Source organism: Ammospiza nelsoni, chromosome 6 (genome assembly GCF_027579445.1).
Source record: "Ammospiza nelsoni isolate bAmmNel1 chromosome 6, bAmmNel1.pri, whole genome shotgun sequence".
NCBI lineage: Eukaryota > Metazoa > Chordata > Aves > Passeriformes > Passerellidae > Ammospiza > Ammospiza nelsoni.
The window spans coordinates 30,453,220-30,462,399 of NC_080638.1; the positions used below are offsets into that span (position 1 = coordinate 30,453,220).

The following is a 9,180-nucleotide window of genomic DNA, read 5'->3' on the forward strand; positions in this document are numbered from 1 at the left end:
TTCCAAATCTCTGGTTTTGGATTTGCAGAGCTTCTGTTGAAGTTCTGTCCTCTCTCTGAATGGAAGAAACCTTCACACAGATGACTTTGCCTCTGGTCAGCTATTGCAAAAGGTGTCTCAGATGGTTATAGGAACTCAGGAAAAGGCACAACTGCCCCATAACAATGAAGATGTGCTCTCAAGTGGAAAGAGATTTGACTATGACCCATAGCAACTGTGTCTGGCCACAAATCCTGCTACAACAGCAGCTTTAGAATGCTGAAGTTATGTAAGAGTTATCAATATGAAATATATATTTAGGTGCTCTTTCGTTCATTAGCAGCACAACCTATAAAAACACACCATGAAGTGTACATACACAGTTTGTGGTAGCCGGGAGTGGGGCTACAGCTGTGTGGGTCAGGTGAGCAATATTGAAGGTAATGAGACACAGAGTGCCCAGGTGCATTGACCAATCACCAAAGGGCACACAGGTGCAATGCATGTACCATAAGGGTACAAAAGGCTGGCCTAAAGAACAAGAAAGAGCAGCTGCTTGCAGCCTTCCGAAGTGATGTGATGGTGCTCTGTATGGACAGATACCTGAAGCCTTCTGGTGAGGTAGGTCTTACTTTGTTTGGCCAAACGCTTAAAGCTTTCTCATATTGTATGGTGATACTCTGTGTATTGTGCCATCTCAAATGTGACATATGCTGCTACATGAAGATCTAGAGCTTTTGATGTCTTCTGGGTCCAAATGTCTTGCCTTGTCTTCATAAGACAAACTCTATCTTAGTACCCCTTTTGTGAAACTCTGCTTTTTCTGACTGTGGGGGAGTAAATTTCTATCTGAAATGAATATGAAATTTGGCCACTAGGTTTTCTACCAGGGAAATGCTGCAGGAAGAAGTATACTTGGCTTCCTATATGGTTCTTGATTACAGCCCTTGCTCTTAACAGTATAAAACTGCTTTATGTTCTCTGGAAATTAATGAGAAAGCCTCATCAAATCTCTTGGATATTTGAAAAAATTTTTAGTGGGGAGAGCTAGTGGTTGAACTAGATAGGTGATATTCTTTACTAGAAAAGAGGCTTAGCAGAAGGGCAAATTAAGTCACTAACTAGAAAATCTGCTAAGACAGATATATATTTTAAGCTAGTCAGGTAAAGGTATCACCTCCCTGTATAAAACCTACATAATGATATCACTTAAAATACTGTTATTGTATTGCTAGTCTTCTCCTCCAGTTCACAGGTTTTAACAAAATATATCCAAGTGTTAAAAGTCGATGGATCCTGCTATTGACCTTCTGTCATTGATGGAAAATTGTTCATTTTTTCCTGTTTTTCTGCCTTCAGTCATGGGTCAGAATAATAAAATTTTACTTCTTGCAATTCAAATAAAAGTTATTCATTACTGCATGATGAGGAACTTCACTAGATGCCTCCAAAAATAGGAGTTGTTCCATTGTTCTTTCCTGCTAAATGTTTTATTGATAAAATTAAAGATTTACAATAGAGGATGCTTTTTCTTTATGCTGTGATCTTTCTTTCTTTATACTGCTCCAGGATGCTGTGATCCTGGAGGGTGTCTTTGGGTTTCTGCTTTCTAGGAGCCATTCAACTGATTTATTAAGAAAGTGAGCAAGGCCTAACTTGCCCATATTACTATTGGAGCCTTTTGAAATTAGGTAAAGAAAGCATGTTATCCAGCTCTCTGGAAGAGTTGTTGCTCTTAATAAGGCTGCATGTTTTTACTGTGTATCTAGTCTCTTAGAAGTTCAAAATCTAGGCCTCACCCTTTGCTGCACACAGTCCAAATCCCTTTGGATTGTTAATACTAAATAATGTGATAATAGAATTTAGAAAGGGTAGGAATCTTTGATCATACCTTTCCATTAAAAAAAACTATTTAAGTCCTTTTCTCATCTAGTACAGCAGGTAGTGTTGTGCTTCCTCCTTGTCTCTTTCAAGGAGTTACCCTCAACACTGTCTCCCTGAGTTGTTCTTCAAGACATATTTGCTTGTTCTGTCAGGTTTTTTGCTTTCTTCTCCTACTCTCCTGGTTCCTGTGGTGTTTCTCCTGACTCATCTCTCACTCTCCTGCACCTATGTATGTGCAGCCCTCTACCAAAAGCAACGGAATCCTTAACACCTTTTCTAGAGTGCCTGAGCAACCCCAGAAATGCCTTTGTTCTGGACAGTGATGTATGTTCACGTTTGGAGTGCAGACTGCTAAAGTCCTTCAGAGAGCGTATTAAATAATTCCTAGCTTTTCTACTAGTTTCAATATATACTATATTGATTATGGTAGATTCTTACCTTTGTTATCAAACTTCAAGTCAGCTAAACTTGCACACATGGAGATAGGCTGCTGATGTGGCTGGTAGCGTGTCATTAACTGCAGAGATTGTCTACCCAGAGTCGCATGCAGAAGGAGACTGGAGCTCTCTCTTTGGAACAATCTTGTTGTTTCAGTCCTCTATGAACTTCAGGTTTTCCTATTCCTTCACCCCTCAAATTTACTAGAAATGAAAGTAAGATTCTTTCTGCAATCTGGTTCTCCAGATTGCTTCCTGTGCCTTTTTGTAACAATACAGTGTTTGCTGTCCTCCAGAGCGGAAGCTGATCTTAAGAGATGGTATGATTTTTGGTTGAGATGCCAGTGGAAAGCTGTACTAACTCTCTAGTCTTTTTGCTGATACTTTGCAGGTCAAAAGAGTGCCAACCTAAAAGACTGTCTCTGGAAGGAGCTTCTCTTTAAGGGACTCTTCTGGGAAGCTGTGAGTTCTCAGCTCATTGAAGAGTCACAGACTGGGTTATGCCTCCCACAAACTCTGAAGCTGTATGGTGGTCAGAGCCAGTCCTCTACAGATGATAGCACTGAGAGAGATTCAGGAAGGGGTGATCTATTAATATTGCAGTGAAGCAAGTGAAAGATCTCCCAACAGGTAGTGAATTGTTTTCTGGAACAACTGAATAAAGCTATAGTGACCTTGTAGTGTTGATGGACTAATATGTAACATTTAGAGGTAGTGATCTTATTTCTGTGGAGAACTGTGTAGTTGGTGGTGTTCTAATAGCTGCTTTCCATTTACAGGTTGTTACACTCTTGTATCTTGTTCAGAACTGAAGATCACTTAAGGATATTGGCAGGTTCTTTTATCTACAAAATGCCCTTTCCTTGGCTTTATCTTTGCCTCTTTCAAGCATCAACTGTTATGGCAACAGGAAGGTGGGAGGCAAATAAGCAGCTGGCAGTCTTCCTAATGGGCAGAAACATAGGCTGGAATCCCTCCTGAATTTGGCAGCACAGTGGTAGAACTGCACTAACATCATTGCTAACAGTGGCATAGCGTGCATTTTGTGCTCACAGGGTAGCTGGATTTAATGAGGTGAGATACTGCTCATGCTCAACCTTCTACTAAAGCTGAACAATGTGATGCATGCAAATGCAGAAAACATAGTTAAAGGTTTTAAAATGGCTTTCCTTATTTATTTACTTTTTCAGAACAAAATTATAAAATATGGTTTGGGCTGCAAAACTCAGTCCGACCTAGTTGCTTACTTGTTGATTCTGGATTATTTTAAGAAGGAAAAAAGAGGGACATCATGGTTGCCTCTCTTAATCTGACTTTAATGCAATGCCCTTCTTTTAGCCTTGCTGGTTTTCCACAAATGAGAGGAAGTGGGTGTGTGTGTGGTGGGGGGGGGAAGTAGGTTTGACAACTATGGAAATAATACTGGTGTTCCAGGGTTTGATTTCCAATATACTTGTATTTTATCCCCTCTGCTGCTGGTGTCTTTTGTTGGACCCTTACTCTGCAGACTGTTTTTCTGACATATTTCTATTATGTTTGAATTAATTCTTTTTTGTCTGCCGAGAGTTTCCTTGGCTCAGACTGTTCTGAGTTAGAGGATAAAAGAAGGTAATTTTGCAGTTGATTTGCCAATAAAATGACAATGCTTAGTAACTTTCCTTTATTTGACCACACATCTAAATTATGCAGATTTACCAGGTTTAATGTGACAGATTCATTCTTGATGTGATTGAAAGGCTGAATGTCCATAGTTGTCTGTGAATGGAGGTGAATATATATTTCTGATCTCAGTCTTACCCTCTTGAACTTTGATTGAAGTATCAATCCAAACTCCATTGCTTGCCATCATCTGCTTATTAACTTGAAATGAATCCAGAGGTTAAATGCTCTCTGTGCTTCAGGGCTGTTCAAATTTGAATTTCAAGGAGAAGGAGGATCTGGAGGTAGACAGAGGAAAAGCCAGTGGGGTTCCCTAGTTACTAGAAGTGTTTTAATTAAGTGGAGTAGAGCTACACAAATTTGATAATCTGTGTTCTTCTTCAGACTACTGCTGTCTGTTTGGAGATACCTGTGCTGGTAGTGGTTCCCTCTCACAGCAACACTGTTGTGAGAGCCACTTTTTCCTGTAATTTTTAATGGAAGTTAAACCAGGAGTGATAGTATTTGAAGGCTGTCACTTCTGGCTGACAACTACTCCGCCTCCATTTTCGTGCACTCAGCTTTGTTTCTCAGCATCCCTTGCAAAAGTACATCTTAAATATGTGAACTCCTGCATGTTTGTATTATATATGAACTACGTACAAAATCCATTTGTTTGAGAGCTGTTCAAAAGTCAACATTTAGACATGTAAGGTATGAGACTGTGTCTCCAGTGGCAGACTTGGGATTTAATCCTAAAATACTTTCCAGGCTGCAGCTATAAACACAACTGCTGTAAGCAGCAGTGGGTATGGCCAGCTCAGCATGTGTCAAGCTGTATGGTGGCAATTGTTAATAGAACAGCTCTTCTGGAGTCACTACTACTTTTATTGCTGGGGCATCCCAGGATACTGCAGCTGCTGCCTCTTACACTGAGATGCTAAAAGCCTTACTTTGACCCCTGCTAGCTTCTACTCCCAGCCATCTAGAAGCAGAGCAGAAGGAACTGGAGCTGTTACAGCACTCCAGAGTTGGAAGGGTGGAGGAATCAGGGCCTGAGCTGCCTATGGAAGTGAAAAAGTACTGAATTTTCTGTGGTGCTTGGGGCAAGCTGTGCCCCAGCTTTTCAGGAATGAAAAGGGGTTACAGTCTTTACAAACTCCCCTGGAAAGCGTGGTGGTGCTGCTCACATAGAGCCCATGAGTCAAAGCCTGCTGGGAAGCATGTTTGCAGAGTGGGCATCAGTAGAGGCAGTGACAGGGATCTCCTCTATGGAGCAGCATGTGCACAGTGATGCAGTCCTGGCTGTGTGACACAGGGGCTGCTGCCCAGGGCCTATTCTGTCCTGCCCCCCTGGAATCATGGCCACATCCAGACTCTGCTACTGTCTATAAACAGCATGGTGAGTTCAGATAGAATAAGTGGGCATCAATCAGTGGGTGTATATTGAAAACTGTAAGGAGACCCAGCAGCAGGGAGAGTAGGGGTATTCTTTCTTTTTGTTGTGGGAGGAATCACTGGCAATTCCTTTTTAAAAGCATTATAGGAGCATTTAGGCTTTAGTGAACAGAGGCTTGGCACCACAAATTCTCATCACTGTGAGAAGCCCTCAGCAATGAGGCTGCACCTCATTATGCAGATTTGACTAGCACATGAATTTTCCTTCTTTCCCTACACCTTGCCTTGCTCTCCAGGTGTGTTTAGGACCCTTCCTCTTTCCCCCATGCCATGATTCCTGAACCTGTAAAATTGCTCTTGTTTCCTAGCACTGATATCTGTTCTACTCCCTATGTTCTTTGGGTCTGATTTTGCTTCTGAGCTCAGTGGGGCTTCTGTCCATAGTTTCAATATATTGGGAGAAGGATGTTGCTTATATAAAGCAAAGCAACCAACATGAATTCTGAGCAGGAAATCCCTTTCAAAGTGTAATACATTTTAAGGTAAAGTGCTTTCAAAAAACAAAGAAAAATCCTAAAAAAAGGAATCCTTTAACTAGACAAAGCAAAATTCATTTGGCACATTGAATAACATGTTAATAAGCATCTTTAAGGTAGATTATGGTTTTGATCTGATTTATTTTCCAGTCCTGTGGAGACAGCTTATGAATTATATATTTTTGGTTATGGCACGTATGAATTGTAAGTCTCCTCACGACTGAAGGCAAATGTCAAAGGCACCATGTGTTAGAAAAAGGCATTTTGTTTGGCAGGTATTGCTTACTCAGGAAGCAAGCTCCTGTTTTATACATATTGTGCTTTGCTCAGTTGGGTGTATCCATTCTTTGAGCACCCATCCTGTGGCTGAATGCTTCCTCCTCATTTAGGTAAACAGCATTTTCTTTGATAGTAGAGAAGGAAGAAGGTATGATCAGTAAATCCTTTCTCTTTGGCACTTCTAGTAAGCAGTAAGCAGAACATGTCTGTCACCCCTGCAATTTGGAGGTGTAGCATGAGCTGGGTTAGAACTGAGTTGCTGTAAGGAAAAATGTTTGTGGCCATGTCCTCCCCTCTTTCTGACTTTGTCTTCCTGCCTGAGTGGAAAGCAGGTTTCTCCCACCAGTGCTCAGAGGTCTGGCCTGGACTTTTTCCAGCAAACAGAAGACTTCCAACATTCAGGCTGAGCAAAGGGCATCTGATGCTAAGCTTATTTCTCCTGGTCTTCCAGGGCTTCTCTGAGAGAGGCAAAAGCTTTCCTAGAAGACCTGGCTCTGAAATGGTTCCCTGTAGAGTTTTCATCTGGTTTCTTTTAGCTTCTCACTTCTGTTAGTGCAGAGAGAAATCTAACAACCTTGGTGCTGACTTTTGAGAGCAGAGTGAAGCAGTCTGCAGACTTTGCTCACAAGTGGGTGCTGTGCTTCCCAGGCAGTGTCTGAGTGATTGTGAGCTGAACAAAAGGGAAATGGGAAGGTGATTGAAAACAGCATCATGCTTGCAGCACTGATAGTGGAGCACCTTCCAGGAAATATGTTGTATCCACCAGAAACCCAAACCAGAATGTTTCTTGCTGAGCCTATGCATGTTCTCCCTTCGGCTGAGAAATTAGTGTAACTCAGTGAAATTGGGAGACTCCAGGTACAAGGACCATCATAACTTTAAGACCTGTGTATTGTTAGTGTTTTACTGACTCTGCAGGAAGGAACAAAGTATGGTTTGGGCCAGCATGCTCCAAGGATGAGGGTGGTATGAATGAGAGCAAAGATATTAATTTCCTTATGGATTGACGTGAGCAAGTCAGACACCGGATAGGGTATGACCCTTGTTGAGTAAATCTGAAGATAAAATTACCAAAGAATTTTGACTCTGTAACAGTTCCAGTAGAACACACGTCAAGGAAAAGTAGAGCCGCAAGATGCGGCAAGCACCTGTACCAGTATTGTCCCTAACAGTCCTGAGTGGTTGGAGATGCGCTCCTGTATATAGGAAACAGGCCTCTGATAGCTGCAACGTGATTCCGCAGCTCTGTGCTTTCTCCTAAATCCTCATCTCTTGTCTACCTGCTCTACTTGCACCCACTGACTGCCATTTTTGTGCTCTTGTGGCCCTAAGTCAATCTCAGTGAACTTGGGGACTCTGCTCGATGGTGGTTTTGAAATATTTCTACTTCCTGCTTTAAATGTCCAATCTCCTTTCCAGAGTGTTTCTAAGCCTTTCTTTTGCGGTGCACAAGACTCCTTCTCCCTTCCAGAAAGGAAATTGCATTACAAAGACTCTGGAAAGGAGAAAGGATCAAATGAAATGCAATTGAAAAATCCCAGAAAATTGGGGGTTTTAGTGTCTTCAAAAAATGGTCTGTGAGGAAATGAGCTGTATTGCAAAGGACCAAAACATGCCAAAACTAAGCTCACAGATGTGTCAAAAGCAGGGGAAAAAGTCAAGGAGGAAGACACAACTTGGAGGACAAGATATGGGGGACGTGGCATGGATACATTAAAAAAAAAAAATTCTTTTTCAAAGTCAGATCCATCAAAAGGCAAGCCATATGCCATCAGGTGCAGGCACAAGCAGCAAAGCTTGCCAATAGTGATCCCCGCTGAAGACCAAAACAGAAAAGAAGGACTTACAAACATGCTGGAATGCAGATACCATCAAAGGAATTGGAATTCAAGGAGAAAAAAAAACAATTTGGGAAATTTTGTGATTACAAGAAAATGGCCAGGATGAAATGAGCTGCATTGCAAAGGACCAAAACATGCTAAAGCTAAGCTCACAGATGTGTCAAAAGCAGGGGAAAATGTCAAGGAGGAAGAGACAACTTGGAGGGGAAGATATGGGGGATGTGGCATGGATACTTAAAAAATAAATAAAAAGAAATACTTTCAAAGTCAAAGCCCTCGAAAGGCAGGCCATATGCCATCAGGTGCAGGCACATGCAGCAAAGCTTGCTAAAATTGATCCCTGCTGAAGGCCAAACAGAAAAAAAAACTTGGGGAAATTTGGGACATTTAGTGACTATAAGAAAATGGACTGGGATTATATCAGGAGCAGTGGAAAGGACCAAAAGATGCCAAAACTAAGCTCACAGATGTTGCAAAAGCAGGGGAAAAGGCCAAGGAGGAAGACAACTTGGAGAGGCACAAATGAAGCACATGGCATGGATTCTGTAATACAAAAAAAAAGAGAGAAAAAAATCTCTCCCAAAGTCAAAGCCATCGAAAGGCATGGCATGCCATCAAGGGCAGGGACATGTACCAAAGATTTCTTTTCCTTTTCCCTTCCCAAAAGGAAATTTCATTTGCTTTTGGGAAGGGAAAAGGAATCTTGCGATTTCAATGGGGACCAATAGAGGAATCTTTGGTGCATGTCCCTGCCCTTGATGGCATGCCATGCCTTTCGATGGCTTTGACTTTGGGAGAGATTTTTTTTAAGTATCCATGCCATGTTCCTCATATCTTCCCCTCCAAGTTGTGTCTTCCTTCTTGACTTTTTCCCCATGCTTTTTCAACATCTGTGAGCTTAGTTTTGGCATGTTTTGGTCCTCTTCAATGCAGGTCATTTCCTCACAGCTTATTTTTTAAAACACTTAAACTCCCTATTTTCTGATGTTTTCAATTGCATTTCATTTCCTACTTGCTTTTTTGTGGCTGCTGCCTCCCTCCCAGATTCTGGAGCGGTGATTAGGCAAAGCAGGGCAGTTTCCAGGAGCTTTTCAGATTACATTCTGTTGATTCTTCAGTTCCTACAGAAATTATTGGTTCCCTCTTGCACTGTAGTCCCAGGAAGGCAGGCTCATGTTTTACCAGTGA

General features: G+C 41.7%; 1 long non-coding RNA gene across 1 annotated transcript; it reads left to right on the plus strand.

Moving 5' to 3' along the window:
* The first annotated feature begins 540 nt into the window (after positions 1 to 540).
* On the plus strand, positions 541 to 3,953 carry LOC132074598 (uncharacterized). Its single transcript, XR_009418615.1, has 3 exons — positions 541 to 600; positions 2,692 to 2,930; positions 3,080 to 3,953. It is a non-coding gene; the product is annotated as an uncharacterized LOC132074598 (long non-coding RNA).
* The last annotated feature ends 5,227 nt before the right edge of the window (positions 3,954 to 9,180 follow it).